Source organism: Rhinichthys klamathensis, unplaced genomic scaffold (genome assembly GCF_029890125.1).
Source record: "Rhinichthys klamathensis goyatoka isolate OS25496 unplaced genomic scaffold, OSU_Roscu_1.1 h1tg000057l_1, whole genome shotgun sequence".
NCBI classification, from domain to species: Eukaryota; Metazoa; Chordata; class Actinopteri; order Cypriniformes; family Leuciscidae; genus Rhinichthys; species Rhinichthys klamathensis.
Genome location: NW_026606602.1, coordinates 390,883 through 403,944, shown reverse-complemented (window position 1 = coordinate 403,944; position 13,062 = coordinate 390,883). Strand labels below are relative to the sequence as shown.

At 39.9% G+C, this 13,062-nt stretch overlaps 2 long non-coding RNA genes across 2 annotated transcripts; one reads left to right on the top strand and one right to left on the bottom strand.

The window, feature by feature from the left end:
* Window positions 1-4,149: 4,149 nt before the first annotated feature.
* LOC130083627 (uncharacterized) lies at window positions 4,150-7,962 on the bottom strand. Its single transcript, XR_008806862.1, has 2 exons — window positions 7,708-7,962; window positions 4,150-4,306 (listed from the first exon to the last, which is right to left on the bottom strand). It is a non-coding gene; the product is annotated as an uncharacterized LOC130083627 (long non-coding RNA).
* LOC130083626 (uncharacterized) lies at window positions 4,300-8,112 on the top strand. Its single transcript, XR_008806861.1, has 2 exons — window positions 4,300-4,554; window positions 7,956-8,112. It is a non-coding gene; the product is annotated as an uncharacterized LOC130083626 (long non-coding RNA).
* Window positions 8,113-13,062: the final 4,950 nt, after the last annotated feature.

Genomic DNA, 13,062 nt, shown 5'->3' with positions numbered 1-13,062 from the left:
TGGATCAGTTGCAGGACACGAGTGGATCAGTTGCAGGACACGAGTGGATCAGTTGCAGGACACGAGTGGATCAGTTGCAGGACACGAGTGGATCAGTTGCAGGATACGAGTGGATCAGTTGCAGGATACGAGTGGATCAGTTGCAGGACACGAGTGGATCAGTTGCAGGACACGAGTGGATCAGTTGCAGGACACGAGTGGATCAGTTGCAGGATACGAGTGGATCAGTTGCAGGACACGAGTGGATCAGTTGCAGGATACGAGTGGATCAGTTGCAGGATACGAGTGGATCAGTTGCAGGACACGAGTGGATCAGTTGCAGGACACGAGTGGATCAGTTGCAGGACACGAGTGGATCAGTTGCAGGACACGAGTGGATCAGTTGCAGGACACGAGTGGATCAGTTGCAGGATACGAGTGGATCAGTTGCAGGACACGAGTGGATCAGTTGCAGGACACGAGTGGATCAGTTGCAGGACACGAGTGGATCAGTTGCAGGACACGAGTGGATCAGTTGCAGGACACGAGTGGATCAGTTGCAGGACACGAGTGGATCAGTTGCAGGACACGAGTGGATCAGTTGCAGGACACGAGTGGATCAGTTGCAGGACACGAGTGGATCAGTTGCAGGACACGAGTGGATCAGTTGCAGGACACGAGTGGATCAGTTGCAGGACACGAGTGGATCAGTTGCAGGACACGAGTGGATCAGTTGCAGGACACGAGTGGATCAGTTGCAGGACACGAGTGGATCAGTTGCAGGACACGAGTGGATCAGTTGCAGGATACGAGTGGATCAGTTGCAGGACACGAGTGGATCAGTTGCAGGACACGAGTGGATCAGTTGCAGGACACGAGTGGATCAGTTGCAGGATACGAGTGGATCAGTTGCAGGACACGAGTGGATCAGTTGCAGGACACGAGTGGATCAGTTGCAGGACACGAGTGGATCAGTTGCAGGACACGAGTGGATCAGTTGCAGGACACGAGTGGATCAGTTGCAGGACACGAGTGGATCAGTTGCAGGACACGAGTGGATCAGTTGCAGGATACGAGTGGATCAGTTGCAGGACACGAGTGGATCAGTTGCAGGACACGAGTGGATCAGTTGCAGGACACGAGTGGATCAGTTGCAGGATACGAGTGGATCAGTTGCAGGACACGAGTGGATCAGTTGCAGGATACGAGTGGATCAGTTGCAGGACACGAGTGGATCAGTTGCAGGATACGAGTGGATCAGTTGCAGGACACGAGTGGATCAGTTGCAGGACACGAGTGGATCAGTTGCAGGACACGAGTGGATCAGTTGCAGGACACGAGTGGATCAGTTGCAGGACACGAGTGGATCAGTTGCAGGACACGAGTGGATCAGTTGCAGGACACGAGTGGATCAGTTGCAGGACACGAGTGGATCAGTTGCAGGACACGAGTGGATCAGTTGTGTCCAGTTGCTAACAGTAGAGTTTCATAGAGCAGGAATGGCTGCGCAGATCCAACTTTCTCGAAAAATCCTGGAGTGCTGGTTCTCTAGACAACACAACACAAAACCAGACCGATTACAATTAATACAATGTGTTTTATAAATACAGCAAGTTTATCTTGAAAAAAGTTCAAACATCTAACATCAATCATCAAGCGTATTACTAGACACGGTAGGCACGAATTTGACAAGCTATTCGCGTCTGGTGTGAACACAGCATAATGATGTACCTTTATACCTTTCTGGGGCTTGAAAGTGGTAGTTGCATAGACTGTCAACGGAGGGGCAGGAAGCTCTCAGATTTCATTAAAAATATCTTCATTTGTGTTGTGAAGATGAAAGAAATTCTTACATGTTTGGAACGACATGAGGGTGAGTAATTAATGACGGAATTTCCATTTTGGGTGAACTAACCCTTTAAAGGGTAACTAAACCCTAAACCAACTTTTTTTAGTTAATGATCTGTAAGAATGCAGCTTCATAAATGCTGTTCATTGATTCGAGTAACTTTTTTGACATTTGGATATAAAGTGTTTTAATTCTACAATATATGGTATAAAAACGTCTGAGTGCTGCCCTCTTCAGGTTGAACGGTGGCTACTGCAGTTGAATTTTCCAATTGGATGTTTGCGGTGGTTCGTGATGTAAGCGGTTGTTGGTGACGTAAGCAGGTTCCAGCTCACCACGCCTTTGGTACGAGCTACCACGCCCTTGGCAGTATAAAAACCATCTTGTTTCGTCAAAACCACTGTGAGTCAGGAGCTGGAATTGCGAGTATTTAAAACGATCAGGATAGAGTGTTTTAGCATCTATTTAGCATAGCGTTTATATAGTTATTTAGATTATTTCGTGTAGCCTATGTAGTTAATTAGCATAGTTGTTAGTGTAGTATTGTTAGAAGCATAGTTAGTTAGTAGTATAGTATTGCATCAGTTAGGATAGCTTCAAGTTAGCGAAGATTTATCTGTATTTAGTACAGTGGTCAGGATGGTAATGCAGTAGAGGTGGAAATGGGCTTCTCCACACAGCTGGCGCTGAAAAGCGACGCAGTGCCAAACACTGCTCCTCCTGCATGGACTCCACCACCGCAGTCGCGTCTTGATGTGAGTGATCTATGGAAGAATTAAATGGACTTTAATATTTGTAACCCACAGAAGACAATCTACAAATGTGTACAATGATGCGCAAATATTTCTCTATCTGCAAATGTGTATTTTTACATTTGTGATGTGTAAAATCATATCCACAAAAATAAAGGGTGATGTGTACAACACAAAACATTTTTTACGCATTTGCAGATCAGTTCCTGTGAATTTGTGGGTCACGTTACATTTGTAAGTTTTTTTTACACATTTGTGGAATTTTGTCCAGTGTGTACTGCGCAGATCTGTAAATAAACATATACACAAATATCTCACGATTTGCAAATACACACAATTCAATCTGTACAAATATCTTTTTATTTCACATACAAATTGTGATTTACGCATTTGTGGATCCATTTCTACACACAAAACTGTTTTTACACATTTGCAAATTGCTTCCTGGCAATTTGCAGGTCACGTGACATTTGCAACTCCCTTTTACACATTTGTGGATTTTTGTCCACTTTGTCCCGCTGCGATCTGCAAAAAAGAGATTTGTAAGCCGTGTGTGTGAGAGCAGTTAATTAGCCACACCAGCAGGTGGCGGTAGCGACATTCTCTCCCATGAACTCCGAGGATATCGACTGCACAGTCTATGGCTATGCCACTGCACTCCCCAGCGTTATCCTCATCTAACTCGTTAATACACAAATGCCACATCTTTTTAATCGTAGTAACGTAGACAAGCAGCTACAACCTATTTTTCCGCGAAACGAGCTTTCCTTCGAAGTGGATAAAATACATTGATCTAAATGCGCAGGCGGCCGAGAGACCGATCCGAACTAAGGGACCGTCTTCAAAGTGCAAACCCCGAAAAGCGCTGCTACGAAAACAGTCAATAACTTCAACTGTCACACACTACAGTGCCTGCTTACAAATTAGAGAAAATCACTTTATTATAAGAGACGGTTGAAGTACGTTATAACGAGTCATTAATGTATTTTAACTTATATGTTTCATATACTAGTATATAACCGAAGCTGTAGATTGTAAATTTAAACATTTCTCGTTCTTAGTGTTTTTTAGTTAGCTTAAATAGTAGCATAGCATTTATCCGATGATTCGTGCTTGCTGAGATTTACCGCAGCTTATACTGCCTTTTGTCATTGTTTTTGTCTTAATAATCAGTGCGATATGTTGTTAATATGAATTGTTTGTCTAACCTTGATTACAGGACAGTGTAATAAAAATGACGGAATCACAAATTGTAATGTAATCATTATCAAACTTAATTCATATCATATTTTTATTTTTTATCCTGATTAATGAAAGAAATAGCATTTTCAGGTATGTTTTGCAACGTTAAGTTCTTTGTTATTAAACAATAAGGCATAATACTTTTTTTTATTATTACATGCATAATTCATATGATTTGTCATAATTATTTCTTAAAACAGTACATCAAACAATACAATAGCATGCAATGCAATGAAATTGGTGATCCAAAACTTACAGGCTATTATAATAAAATCTGATTAAATTACACAATACAATACTAAATGATTTCAACTGAATTACGAGATGTAATGCATTATATTTTTATTAACACAGAACTACAAGCAAAATGAACATTTACATGGACATTTATAGAGCTTTTTAAAATACACAACAATACAGAACAGCTTTAAACAGAGATACTGTAGGAAACTTTCATTTCCCAAATACTTTTGTGATAGTCCTTCTGGCTATACAGTGTGAAGATCTGAAGGAAAATATCTTCATAGCTGTGTGAACAATGTGGAATTAACTGTAAGGTTAAATATTTTGAGAGAAAGGTTTATTTTTTTAGGTCCATCCTGGATTAACCAACTAGACTCAAATAGATGCAGTGTCTTTTGCTGTATGTAAAGTCAAATCTGTAATTTGAAGTGATTCATATTGTATGTGCAGTCATTTTTTGCTATCTTGAGGCCTAGATGATGCAGTCAGGTCATGAGACGTGGAGGCTGAGGAACTCTGAAAAACACACAAACATGCTGTAACACATGCATTTTGTACACACAAAGTCTGTTGTGCTGTGTAACATCACTCACTGTTTTAGCTTAGATGGGCAAACTGGAAGGCACAGCGCAGCGGGCGTAGTTAGCTCGCTGAACCTTGTCGTAATTTCCCCTTGGCAGGATGGGGTCATGACTTGTTGGAAGAGGAGGCTGGACTGGCTGAGGAACTCTGAAAAACACACAAACATGCTGTAACACATGCATTTGTACACGCAAAGTCTGTTGTACTGTAACCTCACTCACTGTATTAGCATAGATGATCGTCGTGATGTCTGTCAGCCATCATTACCAAGCGCGAACCACTGACAGTGAATGAAACGAAGCGAACGTGTCTAGGCCACATGTGACATGCGTATGCCATGGTGTAAACATAATCATAGATACCGCGGGTTTATATCTAAAAGAAAGAACGTAGCCCATGTAGGCTTTTTATACTCACAATACTTACTAAAATATGATTAATATTTTATTATTAGGGGCCAAGCACCGAAGGTGCAGAGGCACCTATTCTATCTGTTCCGGTTCTTATTAGGGGCCAAGCACCGAAGGTGCGGCGGCACCTATTGTATCTGTTCCGGTTCTTCTTCTTCTTCTTATTATTATTATTATTCCAACCAGGTGTCTATGGCAGCCCATAGAACCGTGTCCGGGAAAGTTGTTTTGGTTTGACATTCTGATAGAGGACAGACCCAACATCAAATACACCAATTTTGGTGTTTCTAACTCCTATGTCATCACAAGCATAACCTGAGGCTACATGCTGCGTTTCGGCGCAGCGCCACCTACTGGTCTTGAGATATGAAAAATTGCTATTTTTGCTCATAACTTCTGAACAGTTTGTCCAAAAATCATGAATGTGGTCTCGTTAGATTCAGGGCGTCATGCCGAGTCGGCTGATATCCAATTTTCCCAGATCGGCCATTTTGACTGTCGGCCATTTTGAAATACGTGCTAAAATGCTGTATTTTTGGAACGCATGAACGAATTGTTACGAAACTCGGTATGGGTCATCAGTACGATGCCCTGAAGGAGCCTGAGAAGTTTCGAAACAGCGCCACCTAATGAGTTATAACTCTGGCTGCGGTTGACTTATTTTCACGGGAGTCATCTCGTTGAGGTCCTGAATCCTTGCCGAGTCCACAGATACCAAACATGCTAGGTTTCGACTTAGTTTGTGTAGCGTTGTGATTTAGCACTTAAAAAACATTTGCCGATATCTTCGAAACCGCTAGTCCAATCGAGACGAAACCACCGTCAGAAGTTTGGAAACATAGGTCTATATATTAAACAAATGCCCAAATGCCCAAATATTGATAGTAAGGGGTCATAAAATTCAATCAAAGTCACGTGTCAGTCATTTTTGACGTGTTTTTTCACAAAAATGTCTATAACTCCGAAGTGAATTGAGATATTTTCACCAAAACCGACACACATATGTATGGGCTCACTCTGAGGACACATAAAAAAATTTGTGGGATTTCGCCTCTTGGTGGCGCTATAATGGAACAAAACATGAAATTCCCATTGATTTCAATGCAGTTTTGTGATGTAAAATGCTATTTTGACACCAAACTTTGTATGTGTAGTTGTCACTTCACTCTGACCACATCACATCGATTTTGTAACTGCGCCACCTATTGGTCAAAAGTGATAATCCATTAAATCATATTTTTAGTTAATGTATATGATTTTTCAGCCATTTTAGCAAAGTTCTCTTAAAATGACTTTAATTGCTCCTTGCTGGAGTTGGTCTGCCACTCCTAGCCATTTTGGCAGATGTTGCCGCTTCTTGCGCTTGGCCCCGGTAATGGTTGTTTGCAGCTATATTTGCATTTGTATTAGTTATTTGAAGAGTAAAAAAAAAAGTTTTGGTCGGTCTTAACGCAAGTTTACAACCGGCAAGTCGGTCGGACTAAAAGGGGAAAAAAATAAATAATTGGCTCGGTCCTATATTGACAGGGTCGGTCGGGTTACGGCAAACAAGAATATTTTTAAGGACGGCCCCACCAGGAACGGTCCAGGCAATTAACAAGTGTCACATTCCTAGTGTCAAGCCATTGTGTAGCCAATTTTGTTTTCAGGGCTTTTTATTTACTTTGTTCTTTAAAAAAAAAGGACTCTGTAACATTCTTTGAAAGGTCCTCCTTTTTGCAAAAAAAAAGCAAAACACATAGCGGATGGGACCAATACCAATACGGTTATTCATTCAAAGTAATAATATCTGATATTAGGCCTATAGCCTACTCATCTAATATTAGACAAACAGTAATCAACCACTGTATTTAAATAATCATAATAATAATACAATATCTAGTATAAGACAAACTGTAATATTTCACTATATAATAGTAATAGCAATAATAATAATAATGAAATATCTTTTGTGGACCCAGGAACATCACATTTATCTGCAGGGACATCATTCCTTATTACTCATCTAATATTAGACAAACAGTAATCAATCACAGAATTTAAATAATCATAATGTTAATATAATATCTAGTATAAGATGTAATCTTTTTAATTTGAGTAATAATGAAATATCTTGTGTTGACCCAGGGACATGATATTTTTATGTTGACTCAGATACATCATAACTCATCTTATATAAGCATCATAACTCAGATCAGCCTTATAATACTGAGACGAATGGAAGGTTTCAGTCACTTTTGGGCTGAGATGTCTTATCTTGTGGAGTGTGACATTAAAATGGCCTTGTAATTGCCCGCTGCGCTGTGCCTTGCAGTTTGCCCATCTAAGCTAATACAGTGAGTGAGGTTACAGCACAACAGACTTTGCGTGTACAAATGCATGTGTTACAGCATGTTTGTGTGTTTTTCAGAGTTCCTCAGCCAGTCCAGCCTCCTCTTCCAACAAGTCATGACCCCATCCTGCCAAGGGGAAATTACGACAAGGTTCAGCGAGCTAACTACGCCCGCTGCGCTGTGCCTTCCAGTTTGCCCATCTAAGCTAAAACAGTGAGTGATGTTACACAGCACAACAGACTTTGTGTGTACAAAATGCATGTGTTACAGCATGTTTGTGTGTTTTTCAGAGTTCCTCAGCCTCCACGTCTCATGACCTGACTGCATCATCTAGGCCTCAAGATAGCAAAAAATGACTGCACATACAATATGAATCACTTCAAATTACAGATTTGACTTTACATACAGCAAAAGACACTGCATCTATTTGAGTCTAGTTGGTTAATCCAGGATGGACCTAAAAAAATAAACCTTTCTCTCAAAATATTTAACCTTACAGTTAATTCCACATTGTTCACACAGCTATGAAGATATTTTCCTTCAGATCTTCACACTGTATAGCCAGAAGGACTATCACAAAAGTATTTGGGAAATGAAAGTTTCCTACAGTATCTCTGTTTAAAGCTGTTCTGTATTGTTGTGTATTTTAAAAAGCTCTATAAATGTCCATGTAAATGTTCATTTTGCTTGTAGTTCTGTGTTAATAAAAATATAATGCATTACATCTCGTAATTCAGTTGAAATCATTTAGTATTGTATTGTGTAATTTAATCAGATTTTATTATAATAGCCTGTAAGTTTTGGATCACCAATTTCATTGCATTGCATGCTATTGTATTGTTTGATGTACTGTTTTAAGAAATAATTATGACAAATCATATGAATTATGCATGTAATAATAAAAAAAAGTATTATGCCTTATTGTTTAATAACAAAGAACTTAACGTTGCAAAACATACCTGAAAATGCTATTTCTTTCATTAATCAGGATAAAAAATAAAAATATGATATGAATTAAGTTTGATAATGATTACATTACAATTTGTGATTCCGTCATTTTTATTACACTGTCCTGTAATCAAGGTTAGACAAACAATTCATATTAACAACATATCGCACTGATTATTAAGACAAAAACAATGACAAAAGGCAGTATAAGCTGCGGTAAATCTCAGCAAGCACGAATCATCGGATAAATGCTATGCTACTATTTAAGCTAACTAAAAAACACTAAGAACGAGAAATGTTTAAATTTACAATCTACAGCTTCGGTTATATACTAGTATATGAAACATATAAGTTAAAATACATTAATGACTCGTTATAACGTACTTCAACCGTCTCTTATAATAAAGTGATTTTCTCTAATTTGTAAGCAGGCACTGTAGTGTGTGACAGTTGAAGTTATTGACTGTTTTCGTAGCAGCGCTTTTCGGGGTTTGCACTTTGAAGACGGTCCCTTAGTTCGGATCGGTCTCTCGGCCGCCTGCGCATTTAGATCAATGTATTTTATCCACTTCGAAGGAAAGCTCGTTTCGCGGAAAAATAGGTTGTAGCTGCTTGTCTACGTTACTACGATTAAAAAGATGTGGCATTTGTGTATTAACGAGTTAGATGAGGATAACGCTGGGGAGTGCAGTGGCATAGCCATAGACTGTGCAGTCGATATCCTCGGAGTTCATGGGAGAGAATGTCGCTACCGCCACCTGCTGGTGTGGCTAATTAACTGCTCTCACACACACGGCTTACAAATCTCTTTTTTGCAGATCGCAGCGGGACAAAGTGGACAAAAATCCACAAATGTGTAAAAGGGAGTTGCAAATGTCACGTGACCTGCAAATTGCCAGGAAGCAATTTGCAAATGTGTAAAAACAGTTTTGTGTGTAGAAATGGATCCACAAATGCGTAAATCACAATTTGTATGTGAAATAAAAAGATATTTGTACAGATTGAATTGTGTGTATTTGCAAATCGTGAGATATTTGTGTATATGTTTATTTACAGATCTGCGCAGTACACACTGGACAAAATTCCACAAATGTGTAAAAAAAACTTACAAATGTAACGTGACCCACAAATTCACAGGAACTGATCTGCAAATGCGTAAAAATGTTTTGTGTTGTACACATCACCCTTTATTTTTGTGGATATGATTTTACACATCACAAATGTAAAAATACACATTTGCAGATAGAGAAATATTTGCGCATCATTGTACACATTTGTAGATTGTCTTCTGTGGGTTACAAATATTAAAGTCCATTTAATTCTTCCATAGTGATCATGTATGTTTTAATCACAATTTATGGTTAGGCCCAAGTTAATCCTCTGGTCGACAAACGCGACGGCGCATTTTGCTGGATTTTTTCACATAGCGACAGAATATGAATATGCCTACAGAGAGCGCGCGCTATTGACATCAACTCGACAAAACTCATCAGATGCCGATCGCGATGCGGGAGTCAAGACCGCAGTTTGAGCCAGCGGCTCGAGTTGATATGGCCCTGTGTCCACAGACAATTCACCCTCCTCCACTTCAGGTGAAGCTGGGGGAGAAAAGTCCTCGACTTCAATTGACCGCTCTGTTGCAAAGCTACTTGCGTCACTCTCCATTTTAGAGTCTGACAGCAGCTGTCAATCAATCCGTCACTGCGGGTCTCAGGTGCACGCCCCCCGCTCAGCTCGTCCCCTCTCTCTCTGCTGGGCTCTGCCCACTTTTCCAGCATTTTTCAAATATTGCCAGTGGGTGGAGTCAGGCTCTGATCAGGGGTTTAGTTACCCTTTGAGAATAAATTAAGACACCCACCTTAAGAAATCTCACTAATAGTCAGCCGCCGGAAGAATCTGTGTTCCCTTTTTGTGGCTGTGATGTTGGACAGGTGATGGGCAGATATTTCCCAATCAGTGGAGTCTAAAATTAAACAGCAAGAAAACATCTACCTGTTAAATCATGAAAACAATTGGTTTGAAAACTAATTTTAAGTAAAAAATAAAAATAAAAATGACTTTTGTAAAGTAATTTGACTGGACAATTTCAAAATGAGTGTTAAGAAAAACAGAAAATCTAGTTATACCAAATAACAACAAAGCTATGATCATATTTTATGTTTATGCCCATGATTCTCTCATGTTATCTGTTAAATCTTAACATCACCAGGTTCTAGTCTGTACAGTCTTTAAACACCAAGCCTGGTTTAGCCTTAGCCACTCAGTGCATCATAGAAATGCTCCTAGCAAACACAAATAGCTAAATCAATACATTTAAACATGAAAGCATAACCACCACATCAATCAAAAGTTATTCTGATAAGTACATTTTGCATAAATATTTAATCTGAAAGAATTAGTTAACCATTCTAAGAAAATTGGTCCTCCAAAAAAGGAAATAAAGTGACAATTTCACGTGTATTGTTGGTCTGCAGTCAGTGTTGTTCTTCTGTTTTTCAGTTAACTTATAAGTTACTAGGTGTGCTGGTAAACGAGAGTAAAAGATAGTTTGAGAATAAATACATACTTTTAATATTTGCACATCACAAATATTGTCATAAAACACGTATTGTAATGAGTACGTGTTTGTTTTTACAAACGTACTATTTGTTTTTACTGTTAAAAGCAAACTCCGTGTCAGTACTGCGTCACGACTCAAAGATGCAGGCTTAGGGTGTACTCACACTAGGCACGGTTGCCATGAACCGGGCCCGAGTACGATTGTCCCCCCTCCCCACTCCCCCTCTGGCCTGCACTCACATAGGGTTTCAGCATTCGTGCCGGAGCACGCTTACGTCATTATGGTGCGTGCGACGGTTTCGGGATAAACAAGAAGAGCGGCGCTCTCTGAACACAATGGAGTCCATCGCTCTGTTTTCTTTGTGGATAATTTTGTGTCGTTTGGTCCACGGTGGTCCACAGCCCTCTCACAGCCTGTTGTTAAACAGATGCGTCGCCTTAGTGGCGCGAAAATTTTCACGTAATCGTGCTGCTCGTATGAGGAGGTTTGCAAGGTACCAGCTGAAGTGCAGCAAGGACTTTGCAGCTTTGATTACGGACTGTGTTGGTTTTGGACCGTCGCAAAACCATGACGCCACGCGTCCTGTTCCGTGCTCCAGCACGGATAGCGCTCACACTGCATGCGAACCGCGCCCGAGTCCAACTGAACCGTGCTCTGGCCCACCTCTTCCAAGCGGGCCAGGGCCGGCTAATCGAGCGGTTCGCAGCACTCACACTAGTCAAACGAACCGCGCTTTGGTGGTCAAACGCACTCGGGCACGGTTCAAACTGGCTAGTGTGAGTACACCCTTAGTCGTCTGTGGGCCTAGTCTGTGAGAAAGGTTTAGGCGCGCACATCACATACATATCGTTACAAAACAATATAATGCCATGAAATACATGTTGTAAATTAGGTTAAAAACACGTACTTTCGGTGTTTTTCCTGTTAACGTTACAAGCAAACCTCCTCGTCATCAGCTCCGTATTGAGTCAAAGAAGATCGTCGCCTTTGAGAAAAGTTTCGGCTCGTTTAAGCGCGCAAAGCATTTAAATATCGCTATAAATCAATATAAAATACACATTGTAAATTAGATAAAACACTTACTTTCGCCGTTTTCCTGTTAAAAAGCAAACCCATCCTGATCCTGGTCTGCATCGCGCGTCAACGGAAATGCCCCCCTGAGAGCGGTTCAGCCGTGCACAGCACATACACATTGTTATAAACCAATAAGACGTTATAAAATGCATATATAAATGCGATAAAACACTTAATCCATGCGCTTTCCCTCATCGTATGCCTTGCATCGCGAATCAAAGAAAATGGCGTCTGTGAAAAAAAGTCTCTACTCGTTTCGTCGCGCTCAGCGGGTAAATGTCCCGGATGTGACTCATCACAGTGTTATTTAGATCAGAGGTGCGGCAAATTAACAAAGTTGAGTCAAATATGTTTCTAGAACAGTGAATAAAATGTTGAAAATTGGCTGGAATATATTTTTGTATATGTGACATGAACTCTGGTGGTGATATGCATAAGAATCACTTCGACATTAAGGAAAGTTTGATGTTTGTAGGTTAAGAATAGTATACTATCTTAGTACTGTGATAAAGTTTAGAGAAATTGTCACAAATGAAAATGAAATCTGGTGATGCAGAATTTAAAATAAAAAACTATTGATATGTAAAATATTCAACTGTATCTTGTAGAATACACTCTAATAAATAATTTTTGTAATTAAAATGTGTGCTTGTGTGTGTGTAGTTTTAAATCTTGTGTTTCATCTAATGTTGATTATACAGTATGACCATGATTGACTAGGCATAGGGCTCCTCTTAGGGCTCCACAAGATAAGAGCAAGAGCATGAGTGAACTGCAGCCTTACACTGATTGGTAAACTGCACTGTGTTTTATTAGTTCACTTTCAAAAAAATAAACAATAATAATTCTGATAATTTACTCACCCTGATGTCATCAAAGATATCCATGTCTTTCTTTCTTCAGTCGAAAATACATGGTTTTTGAGGAAAACATTCCAGGATTTTTCTACACAGAATGGACTTCAATGGTAACCAAATATTCAAATGTTCACAGAAGGTTCAAATGTCTCAATGTAGCTTCAAAGTCTCGACACGATCCCAGTCGAGAAATAAGGGTCTTATCTAGTGAAACGATCGGTCATTTTCTAAAA